The sequence below is a fragment of the Triturus cristatus genome, chromosome 4_1 (assembly GCF_964204655.1).
Source record: "Triturus cristatus chromosome 4_1, aTriCri1.1, whole genome shotgun sequence".
Taxonomy (NCBI): domain Eukaryota; kingdom Metazoa; phylum Chordata; class Amphibia; order Caudata; family Salamandridae; genus Triturus; species Triturus cristatus.
Genome location: NC_140585.1, coordinates 862,271,630 through 862,284,526, shown reverse-complemented (window position 1 = coordinate 862,284,526; position 12,897 = coordinate 862,271,630).

Sequence of the window (12,897 nt, the reverse complement as noted above, 5' to 3'; positions counted from 1 at the left end):
TCGAGGGTAAGGGTTGAGAACAAGGACTGTTTTCTGTTTGGGCCAGGGTGGACCTAGTGCCTGGGATGCTGCCATCTTTACCATTTATCAACCACCCCCTTAACCCATCCACAAACCTAACTGACTCTCACCAAATGCACACTGTCCATTTACAACAAACAAACCGTTTCCACACTTTGATGTCTCCAGAATCACTACAAAACTCCACAAATCACATCTATACACCATTCTGCCCCAAATGCCACGTAACAACACCATCACTCTTACACAAAACACTACTCTTATACCACTATCAAATCCACACATCACCAATACAACACAAACCCACATTATACATTACCTTAATCCCTATAAACACATACTTTCTGTTCATACAAAACACCAGCTTTCCCCTCTGCTTATTCCTAACAGAACCCTTTCTCTCCTAAAAAACCCAATACTCAACCCTCTCTTATCAACCAACACCCTCATCTTTCAACCAAAAGCACACAACCAAACAATCCTTCAACTCCACGCTACCAAATGTATTACCTCTTACTGCTACCAAATCTAAAGCACTCATAACCCCTATCCATTGCCCTCTCACACACCAAAGACGCTCTCCTCCAAATCACATCACCACCCCTTTACCATTCAAATTCCACTCACCAACAGTACTTTATATTCAAATCATTCACACCAATATCTCCTCTCACAACTCCACATAAATAAAACATAGCACACAGGCCCGCACATCAAAATCTCTCTCTCTCTCTCACACACACACACACACACACACACACACACACACACACACACACACACACACACACACACACTTCATACTATATTCCATCACAAAATAGAAACAAACATCCCACCCTCATGATTACACAAGTAATACAAATCATAAACCATCTTTACTTTTATATCTTCTATATTCACCAACACCTACCACAAACACCCCAACACAACAGCACTCATTCTCCCGCCTCTCATCAATAGCACAATTTAGAGCCTTAAAACATTAATCACATGCTCCACCACAACCCATAACCATACACCTTCTACCATAAACGGACACAAACAAACAATATGCCACTCTGCACAACTTTGCATCTCCATGTCTATAACACAAAAAGGCTACTCTACAAAAACCATACAGTTCACCAACTCACTCTCAACCACCGTCTGACAGGTAAACCCAACAAAATGCCTTCTAAACCTACTGTATGAGGATTACGATACAGAAAAACACATGATGGCTATCTTCATACAGTTAATACCAATGCTAATAAACATGCTACTCACTCTCAGAGTCTTTTGAATGCTTACTAATAAATGCTCAACAGGGATCTCCCAGCCTTTTCTGTAATGAGATCTACTTCTGTTCAGTGAACCTCATTGAGAGCTACTAATATTCTGTTCGAGGCATATGAGCTGCAGATTACACACTATGCATAGATCGCCAACTGGTGTTGGGCCCGGATGTTTGCACTTGTTTTTGTCCTGGAAAGTCTTTGGAAGTCACAAGAGAGGTGACTCCTCCTTTGGATCATAGTGCGTATGGGCATCTGCTCCATCCTCAGATTGTTTTTTTCTGCCATCGGGCTCGGATGTGTTTCTTGCGCTCCAGTTCAGAACCGTTACTGTTATTTTATTTTGACGTGCAATCCTTCCCTTTTCGACGGTATTGTCTCGATCGCTTTTTCCCAATCCACGCGACTCTCAACAACTTAGAAATCTTCGATTCCGGTCCTCGACGAAGGACTACGGGCCTACCTGGGGCTTATCATCTGGCTCATGGAAAGGACGCCATTCAAAAAGTGTCCTCGATGTGGGTCGAAGTTTCCCCACACCGATCTGCATGAGGTGTGCAACCTCTGCCTCTCACTGGAGCACAAGGCCAGAGACTGTCCAGCTTGCGCCTCTTTCCGCTCCAAGAAGATGATTCGGGACCGACGAGCTAGAAGAACCATGGCTCGCTCGTCGTCTTCGAACTCCGACGACATCTTCCAAGAGGGCGTAGATGTGCCAGAGCAGGGGCGGGCTCAAAGAAGGCCTCGTCAGTGCCTCCGAAGACGGTGACTCCGACGTCGAGGACATCACTCCAGCACAGAGGGGCGTGAGTACAGACGTCGACCTCCAACCCACCCCTCGACATCCTCTGAAAAGGCTTTGGTCACACCTTCACCTTCGGGCCCAGGTGCACACCGAGAGACTGCTTCCCATGCCCTGCCTCCGGGCCCGGTAAAGAAGCCTACTTAGCCTTCAGGTGACTCGGGCTCGAGTCAGCCTACCCTCGGTGCCAAAAAACATCCACAGGCACCGAAAAAGAAGCCGTCCTCTTCCTCATCCACGCCGACCGCTGCTTCGACATCCAAGCACTCGCCGTCGAAGACTGGCACCGGCTCCTTGACACCAACAACACACTCGGAGCTGACCAAAAAACTGCCACCAAAGGGCCCGACACCCATGCTTCAAAGCCGAAAAAGACCTCGGAACCGAGGAAACCGGTTCCATCGACGAAAGACACTGCAAAACGCACGATTACAAACCCAGAACCGCTACCGAGTCGGTGCCGAAAAAGCCTACGGAACCAACACCATCGGCACCGAAGGATCTGCCTTCCACAGAAGAACTGTTTCGCCCAGATCCTACCCAAAAAACTTTTGTAAAGGATCCTAAGATTCGTCACTTGATGCTTAGCTTCAAGAAGCAACCACTAGATACGCCTGCACCGGCTCCACCACCTAAAAAGAGAGATTTTGCTACCTCTCCATTAAGAATCCCTTCTCCTCTTCCTCCTCCTCCCCCACCACAGCGCTCTCCTACACCATCCCCTACTCCAGTAGATGATGATAACACCTCGGATGATGCAGGGGGAGGTGTGGGCGATCAACCACTAGGGGACCCTAGTCCTACTGGCTCCCCAGACCCCTGGGATGATTATAGCATCCCAGACGTCCCTTACATCCCACTAGAGGACATCTATCCCTTCAGGCCTTCCCCCCAGAGGACACTATCTGCTTTAACCAGCTCCTCCACAGAGCTGCCCAGTACCACGGGTTGTCCTACACACAGACGCCGTGGAGGAAGATTTTCTCATGGACACTTTTGACACCACACAAGTCCACCTCAATTTTACCCATGCTTAAGAGGGTCATTAAGCATGCACCAGAGGTCTTTAAAGACCCGGTCAGGGCTCGAGTCATCAACCCCAGGATCGAAAACAAAGTATACGGCCGCCCCTACTGATCCAGCATACATTAAAGGCCCCGCACCACTAGACTCCCTTGTAGTCTCCAATGCGCGAAAAAGAGCCAATTCCCAATCATCAAGTGACGCACCACCACCAGATAAGGAGTCTAAACTCCTAGACGCCTCTGGCAAACGAACGCCGTCACAGGCTGCAAACATATGGCGCATTGCCAATACTCAAGCACTGTTAGCTAGGTAAGACAGGGCACATTATGATGAGCTTGAGTCCATAATGCAGCATCTCCCAGACAGGTATAAAAATAGGGCCAATGAACTCATACAAGAAGGTAAAACCATTACTAACACCTCCATCCGTTGTACCTTAGATGTAGCAGATACCGCCTCAAGGGCAATAAACACGAGTGTCCTTCTGCGTAGGGCATGCCTGGCTATGCATTTCAGGTTTCAAACCTGAAGTCCAGAGTTCCATTCTCAATCAACCATTCGATGAGCAACACCTATTTGGCCCTAATGTTGATTTATCCCTTGAAAAAATGAAGAAGGATACCGACACAGCTAAATCTATGGGAGCCTTGCAGTCGCAAGCTCCCAGACGTTCCATTCGTCGCTCATCCTTCAGGAGCACCCCCAGAGGCTACACCTCGGATAGCCCCTCCACTTTTTACAAGGCTCCCACCCAATCCACCTTTACTAGAGGTTACCAAAGAGGTGGTTACAGGGGGAACAACAACAAAGGCAGAGGTAAGACCAACAACTCCTGCTCTGCCTTCACCCCCACCCAATGACTTCCCTCCACTTCCCCCAGACCACTCCACTCCAGTCAGGGGAAGACTCCAACAATTCCTTCCTGTCTGGACCAACGTCACCTCAGACAGGTGGGTGCAACAGATAATTCAATCAGGTTACTGTCTCGAACTAACATCTACCCCCCCAAACATACCACCCAAACAGCGTCCAATGTCTCAAGAACATTTGTTACTGCTAAAGCAGGAGGTAATCTCCCTCCTACAAGAAAGTGCAATAGAGCCAGTTCCCCTGCACCAACAAAACAAGGGAGTTTACTCCCTGTATTTTCTCATACCAAAGAAGGACGGCTCTCTAAGGCATATTCTAGACCTCAGACCCCTAAACTTATTCATACATTCAGACCATTTCCACATGATCACACTCCAACAGGTCCTTCCTCTGCTTTCACAGAGCGACTTCCTTGCTACCCTAGAGCTCAAGGATGCCTATTTCCACATTCCCATTCACGCCGCTCACAGGAAGTATCTCAGATTCGTAGTGGACGGTCAGCACTATCAATTCAAAGTACTCCCATTTGGAGTCACAACAGCACCACGAGTGTTTACCAAGTGCCTAGCGGTGGTCGCAGCACACCTAAGAAGACAGCACATTCACGTCTTCCCATATCTGGACGACTGGCTCATAAAAGCCAGCTCATACAACCAGTGTGTACAACACACTCACGCCACTATCCAACTACTCCACGACCTGGGGTTGACAGTAAACCACACCAAGTCCCATCTACAACCGTTTCACACACAACAATACCTTGGTGCCACAATAGACACCTCAAAAGCGTTAGCCTGTCCCAATCCCGCCAGGATAGCAAGCATGCAGGCTCTTCTCACCAAATTCCAACCGCAACACACACTTCCAGCTCGAGTGTTCATGCAACTCATAGGGATGATGGCCTCTTGCATATTCATAGTGTCTCATGCAAGACTCCAGATGCGTCCTCTCCAAGAGTGCTTAGCACGCCAATGGAACCAGGCTCAAGGTCAGTTAACAGATCTGGTGTTGGTAGATGGTCGTACTCATCGCTCTCTGCAGTGGTGGAACACCAAGAACCTTTCCAAAGAACGACCGTTCCTAGAGCCGGTTCCTCAAATAGTTATGACAATGGACGCATCGTTCTATGGCTGGGGAGCTCACCTACTACATCACACCATGCAGGGCAGGTGGACACCTCAACAAAAGTTACTCCACATCAACCACCTGGAGTTACTAGCCATATTCCTAGCCTTAAAAGCATTTAAAAAACAAATATCAAGCAAGACTGTCTTAGTCCGCACGGACAACATGACAGCCATGTACTACATACAAAAACAAGGCGGGACACACTCTGCAGCTCTCTCAGCTAGCACAGAACATATGGAGGTGGGCTATACCTCAGAACATTTTTCTCCTAGCCCAACATGTCACAGGAGTCCAAAACACCATAGCCCATCTGTTGAGCCATCAAACACAACAGATCCACGAGTGGGAACATCATCCGCAAGTTCTTCAACCGTTTTTTCAAATGTGGGGGCAACCACAGATAGACCTCTTCGTCACCCACAAAAACACCAAATGCCCAACCTTCGCCGCCAGATATCCACACCCATTGTCCAAAGGCAATGCGATATGAATGAACTGGTCAGGCAGATTTGTGTACGCTTTTCCGCCTCTCCCACTCATTCCACTAGTGGTGCGCAAACTACAGCAATATTCCTTAACTCTCATCCTAATTGCTCCAACTTGGTCCACACAACTGTGGTACACCACATTGCTGGAACTCTCCGTAGTTCCGCACCAGAAGTTACATTTCTCTCCACGCCTCTTAACCCAGAACCATAGAGAGATCAGACACCCAGACCCCGCTCAGCTCAACCTTGTGATCTGGCTCCTGAGGTCCTAGAATTCAGTTACCTTAACCTTCCAACTGACTGTATGAACGTCGTTAAAGAAGCTAGGCGGCCTACCACTGAGAGCATGCTATGCAGCCAAGTGGAAACGTTTTGAGATATATTGTCATAACACCAATCCCCTAGATGTGTCTATCCAACACATCATCGGCTATTTACTACACCTCCAAAGATGCAACTTAGCTTACACGTCAATTAGACTGCATCCTGCTGCCATAGCAGCATATCTACAAAATAGACAACATCTATCACTTTTCAGTGTACCTGCCATAAAAGCCTCAAAAGGATAATTCCCCCCTGAGTACCACCTTCACCTGTGTGGAGTTAAACATCGTTCTCACAAGACTAATGGGTACTCCATTTGAACCTCTACATAAATGTGAGCTACAATTGTTAACATGGAAAGTTGCTTTCCTAGTAGTCATTACTTCTTTACGAAGAGTTAGCGAACTACAAGCACTAACCATTCAGGAACCCTTTCTGCATATGCATCATAATAAGGTTGTTCTCTGAACTAACCCTAAATTCCTTCCTAAAGTCATTTCTCCCTTCCACCTCAATCAATCTGTGGAGCTGCCCGTGTTCTTCTTGCAGCCACAAACAGTTGCAGAAAGAGCTCTTCATACCTTAGATGTCAAAAGAGCATTGCTTTACTATATTGAGAGAACACAACCCTTTCATAAGACCAAACAACTTTTCGTGTCTTTCTCACCACCACACAAGGGCAACCCCATATCAAAATCTAGGATAGCTAGGTGGATTGTCAAATGCATACAAATTTGCTACCACAAAGCAAAATGTACATTATCTGTTCCTCCTAAAGCCCACTCTACACGAAAGTTAGGCGCTTCAATGGCATTTTTAGGGAACATTCCCTTAGATCATGGGTACTCACAAACTTTCTCTCGGGGGGCCAAATTTACAGTGTGGTTTCTGGCTGAGGGCCGCACCGGTGGGGGCGGGGCCAGTGGGAGAGGGGGCGGGGCTAGAGCAAAAAAAACTTATGACCATGAGGTTGAACACAGGCCCCTGCAGTGGACGCCTTCATCCACTGAGCCACCAGACCCGGTATGCACACATATCTATCTATCTCTCGCTCTGTCTCCCTCCTGCCCTCTCTCTCTCCCTCTCCCTCTCTCTATTACTCTCCCTCTCTCTCGGTCTCCCTCCCTCTCTCTATCTCTCTCCCTCCATCACTCTGTCTCCCTTTCTCTCTGTCTCCCTCCCTCTCTGTCTCACTCACTCTGTCTCCCTCTCGCTCCCTCTGTATCACTCACTGTTTTTCTCCCTTTCGCTCTGTCCCCCTCCCTCTCTCTCTCCGTCTCCCTCCCTCTCTCTATCTCTCTCTCCCTCCATCACTGTTTTTCTCCCTTTCTCTCTGTCTACCTCACTCTCTGTCTCACTCACTCTGTCTCACTCATTCTGTGTCTTCCTCTCGCTCCCTTTGTCTCACTCACTGTTTGTCTCCCTTTCGCTCTGTCCCCTCCCTCTCTCTCTCCGTCTCCCTCCCTCTCTCCCTCTGTCTCCCTCCCTCCCTATCCCTCCCCGTCTCCCTCCCTCTGTCCCCGTCTCCCTCCCTCCCTCTGTCTCCCTCCCTCGCTCTGTCCTCCCTCCCTCGCTCTGTCCTCCCTCCCTCGCTCTGTCCTCCCTCCCTCCCTCGCTCGGTCCTCCCTCCCTCCCTCCCTCCCTCTGTCCTCTCTCCCTCCCTCTCCCTGCCTCTCTCTCTCTCTCTCTCTCTCCCCCTTCCTCCCTCTCTCTGTCTCCCTCTCTCCCTCCCTTCCTCTCCGACTCCCTCTGTCTCACTCACGGTTTGTCTCCCTTTCTTTCTGTCCCCCTCCCTCTCTCTCTCCGTCTCCCTCCCTCTCTCCGTCTCCCTCCCTCTCTATTACACTCTTTCTCCCTCTGTCTGCCTCCCTCCCTCTGTCTCCCTCTCTCTCCCTCTCCCTGCTCTCCCTGTCTTCCTCCTCTCCCTGTCTTCCTCCTCTCCCTGTCTTCCTCCTCTCCCTCTGTCTCCCTCCCTCTGTCGCACTCTGTCTTCCTCCCGCTGTCACCTCACCCCCTGCTCTCACTCCCTGCTGCCCTCCATCACCTCACCCTGCTGTCCTCTGTCACTTCGCCCCGTGCTGAGACAGCTTCCAGGGAATGCACACAGCCGCCGCACCCAAGTACTTCACAGGTCTTTTTAAAGACCATTAACTTGTTAATGAGACTTTGTTGTATTTCACCTCTTCTTAGCGCCCCTGCATCTCCACTCAATCAGAGGGGAGATGCAGGGGCGCTAAGAAGAGGTGAAATACAACAAAGCCTCATTAACAAGTAAATGGCCTTTAAAAGAATCTCCCGGCCTCACAGGTCCGCGCTGCTGCAACCGGCGGTGTTCGCTGACAAGCACAGGCACTATGTCTGCAAGGTCCGCGGGCCGCCAAGGAAGGCTTGCCGGGCCGCTGGCGGCCCGCGGGCCGTACTATGAGTACCCGTGCCTTAGATCATATCTGCAGAGCAGCTACATGGTCTACACCGCACACATTCACAAAACACTATTGTGTAGATGTGCAAACGAAACAAGCTAGTGTGGGCCAGGCTGTACTCAAAACACTATTTCAAACTACTGCAACAGATACTGGTAGTCGCCGCTAGGAGGGGCTACTGCTATACAATCTATGCATAGTGTGTAATCTGCAGCTCATATGCCTCGAACAGAATATGCTACTCACAGTATGCATTTGTTCTTGGCATGTAGAGCTGCAGATCTACACCCGCCACCCTGGCTACCTTTATCTGTTCCAGTATTATCTTATTTAGATACAGCATACATGGGCATCTTTCTGTTTCTTACAAAGCTCCATCATTTCCCTGCTGGCGAAAAACAATCTGAGGATGGAGCCGATGCCCATGCGCACTATGATCCAAAGGAGGAGTCACCTATCTTGTGACTTCCAAATACTTTCGAGGACAAAAACAAGTACAAACATCCGGGCCCAACACCAGATGACGATCTATGCATAGTGTGTGGATCTGCAGCTCTACATGCCAAGAACAGATGCATACTGGTAAGTAGCATATTCCTTGCATTGTAATAGTGGCCACCATATGCATGTTTCCTATCCGTTTACTACCAGCAATTACCTCAGTGCATCAGGCATGGTTGCCAGCAGTAATGTAAAACAAGCATTGGCATAGCCAATAGGTCTCGCTTTTGGGACCTTATAAGTGTTTAGCCATGCAACAGTTGCTGTTTATTACTGCTCTGTAGTAATGGCGGCGCACGGGTGCCACCATTACTACATAGAAGTAATAAACAGGAAAAAAGAAAACTGGCTCATGGAGAACATCAAAGCGGCGAAAGTGAAAGTGATCGCGATCAAACATCAAAGCGGCCGCGAAAGTGAGGCACGCGCGCCCGCGCACATGCACTGTAGCTCTAGGCTACAGTGGTAGCACTTTTTTGACCCCTTACAAAGTCTCGCCGACCAGCGCATGCGCTGGGTCAGGCGAGACCTAAAAAAGGCTTTGTCAGCATGAAATGCCTCTACCTGGGAATACATAACAGGCATAGCTGCAATGCCTCTGTTACCAAGGTAATAACATTTCTAAAAAGTCTCCCCAATGTCACATGATTTATCACCAAATATCAGCTTTAAATATATTTTGGACATTCAGCCATTGTTCTTGAAATATCAGCTTATGAGTTCTGAAAACGAGCACATTTTCATCTCAAATACACACTTTCCATTTCAGTATACGTAAATTATTTCAGCCAAGCAATAGCAATAAGGTTGCCTGTACACAGGAGAGCTACTTACAGGTAGCTGGAGAGCTACCAGTAGCTAACAAGCTACTCGTTGGAGAAGCCTACAAGTCTAAAAACAAGCACAACAGCTACAACCTACTCTCTGACATACAACCTGACTTACTCTTCATTACTGAATAATGGTTGGGCGATGACATGGCTCCAGCGTTGCATGATGCCTCATTTTAATACTACGATCTCCTGATTAACCCTAGACTTCCCTTTTCTGTCCCTCCTTTGACTCCTCTTACTAATATGATCTTCCAACTAACACTATCTAGACTCTTCCATCCTCTGTCCTGTTCAATCAAGCTAACGGACTCCCATGTCCACCGCTCAAATTAACAACCTATATTACCCTACACTAATCCTCTGGGTTCCGGAGTAGCGTGCTACTCGCCGTAAAGTGCAACACCTCATCAGGGGTAGTAAGCGCTATATAAATACACTTACAATACACCATTCACACCACTCCCATTGAGTAGCATGCTACCCATCTGCAAATCCGCTTCTGCCTCAGGGGTTTGAAGGACACTTTGAGTGGACATACAGTATATTCCCATGCATTCACTTTGTAAGTGGTCTCTGATAGCAGTTTAAACTGTGCATAGTGATAACCGGTAGCATGCATCAGTCTGCCCTGCTGGCTTGGAAGATCTCTACTCCTCCAATGTATCGCTATGGATTGGGCACATTCACTGATCATAAGCTCTCTGTTGCATAAACCTCAGGAAATGACTGTTTATCAACTGCTGGAGCAGCTAAAGTGTGAACATTTTGCCAGGAGAGGCGCCATATGGCAAACCTCGTCATGCTCATTAAGCGCCCATGATCACTTTCACTTTCACCCGCGATCACTTTCACAGCGCCTCTTTGATGTGGTGCTTATCGGGTTCCTGCTATCATTATACCTTGCTCATTAATCATATTTCCTGCCACCCGTCAGGCTGCCAGTGGTCCAGGCCCTGTCTCCTGCTACGGTGTGCGCGCTTTCACTTTCTTTTTTATCCCGATTTTCGCGTCTCCTGGGAAGAGGACACGCAAGGACACCACCAGGTAAGTTTGTCCGAATGCAAAATGGAAGAGACAGCGGATGCGAGGGGAGGTACATGCTGAAAGCGGTTGCCCATTATTTCTTTTCATTTTCGTTACTTTTGTTACAATCGCGTCAACCACGTGGTTGCCGCGATTGCATCAAAAGTAAAGAAATAGGAGGAACATTGATTTCTATTTATTTACTTTTGATGCAACCACAGCCCCCGCGCGTGTTACGTGATTGTAACAAAATTAATGAAAACTTATTTTTGTTTTCATTACTTTTGTTACAATCTCGTCACCTGCGCGAATGCTGTGATTGTAACAAAAGTACATAAGTACTGCTTCTGGGTGGGGCTGCTCTCCTCTGCCCCAGCAGCTTAGTCAGAGTTTGTAATCCCCTTTAGTGCACATGTCAGACAGAGCTGGGCTGAGCCTCAAGTCCTGCTCGCTTCTGTGTAAAGGCTCCTTGCTCCTTGGCCCCTGCACTTCTTCTTAGCATTTCTTACAAGGTTCTTGCCATTCGAGTGAACTCAAACCTTTACGAATGCATCGGGGTTGGTGTTCTCCCCCCCTCTACCATTTTACATACTCCCCCAATCCATGTGCTAGTGCGCCCGTCTCATGTGATCGGAGGGGGTGGTTTCTCTGCCGCTTCAGTGTGTCTATCACAGCTGGAGTCGGCGAATTCCTTGGGTGTGTTCTGTCTTTTTTTTTTGTTTTGTTTTTTGTTTTAGATATTTTTACTCTGCCCATTCTGCTTTGCTTCGGGGTCAGTAAATTCCCCACGAGTATTCATCCCATCCCGTCTTTAAGGCGCCCATCCCTCTCTTGGTAGGCAGGGTTGCTCTGTGCCCACTTATGTCCCCCTTTTAGTTGGTGTAGTCTCCTTGTGACCCCCCCTTAGTCTATCTCTGCGGGGGTTCAGTAGAGGAGTTGCCCCTCTGTCTCTGTGTCATGGTCGGCTGAGTAACCCTCTGCCACATGAATCTGCCCACCTCTGTTGTGCCGCGCGGCCAATGGTTGTTTAGGTCTCGCCTGACCCAGCGCATGCGCTGGTCTGGCGAGACTTATTGAGAGGGCTCCAAAAAGTGCTACCAGGCCAGCCTAGAGCTACAGTGCATGTGCGCGGGCGCGCGCACCGCGCTTTACCGTTGAATTTCACTCTCACGGCCGCTTTGATGTTTGATCGCGATCACTTCCAATAGGTCTCGCTTTTGGGACCTTATAAGTATTTAGTTATGCAACTGTTGCATGGCTAAACACTTATAAGGTCCCAAAGGCGAGACCTATTGGCTATGCCAATACTTGTTTTTTATTGTTGATTGTAAAGAGATGTCTCCAATCAACATGCCGGTGACTGCTGACTTTCACCAGGTTAAAGCACTATCATGCTCACCATTATGCCTTGTACATTTTGGAGAGGTGTAAACATCCAGCCCTTGAAACCCTTAAAGCATGGCCAGGCTGTCACCTCTGTATATGGGGTTTCCCCGTGGCTGCATTCCAATGTTCTGAGGCCCTTTAGCATGTCAGCTGCTCGCTTTAAACTTCAGCGCCTGCTTCGCAACACCCTGCAGATAGCGCCATATGTTTACAGACTACACACTCTCTGTATGCACTGTTATTATGTAGCATTTGTATTCAGTTTTGGGTTTTCTCCTCAAGGAATTTCTTTCACCTGTAATGTTGTACGTTCTTGTTGCCTTGAAAGTAGACTGTGGTCTGTGTTTTTTTCAGTTCAGTTTTGTCTGACTTTAATTCGTATGAAATTTCTTTCATTTTTGTAAATGACCTGTAATGCTCCTAGCCTAATGTAGATACATTTTCTTTGCTAATATTTTAAAAGGTAGCATGGGTTTTCAATCTAGTCTGATCCTACCACAGATTAGATCTAGAATTGTCCTTGGCCCCCACCATGTCACACATGCACAGTCACCAACACACACGGGTTACATACAATTCATGCTGATGTCCCATGTGTCGGCAGATGTGAACCTTGAATTGCTACGTTGCCACGCTGCAATTAGAATACCACTGTCTTCTTACAGAAGCTGTAAGTGACTTCCATGTTTCCTAAGGGGTTTTCTGTAGCATTGATTTCATTGAAGTTAAATGCTAAACCGGATTTAAGGTAAGATACCTGACAGCGTTTTTTAGAGCATCCTCTTCCATTCATAT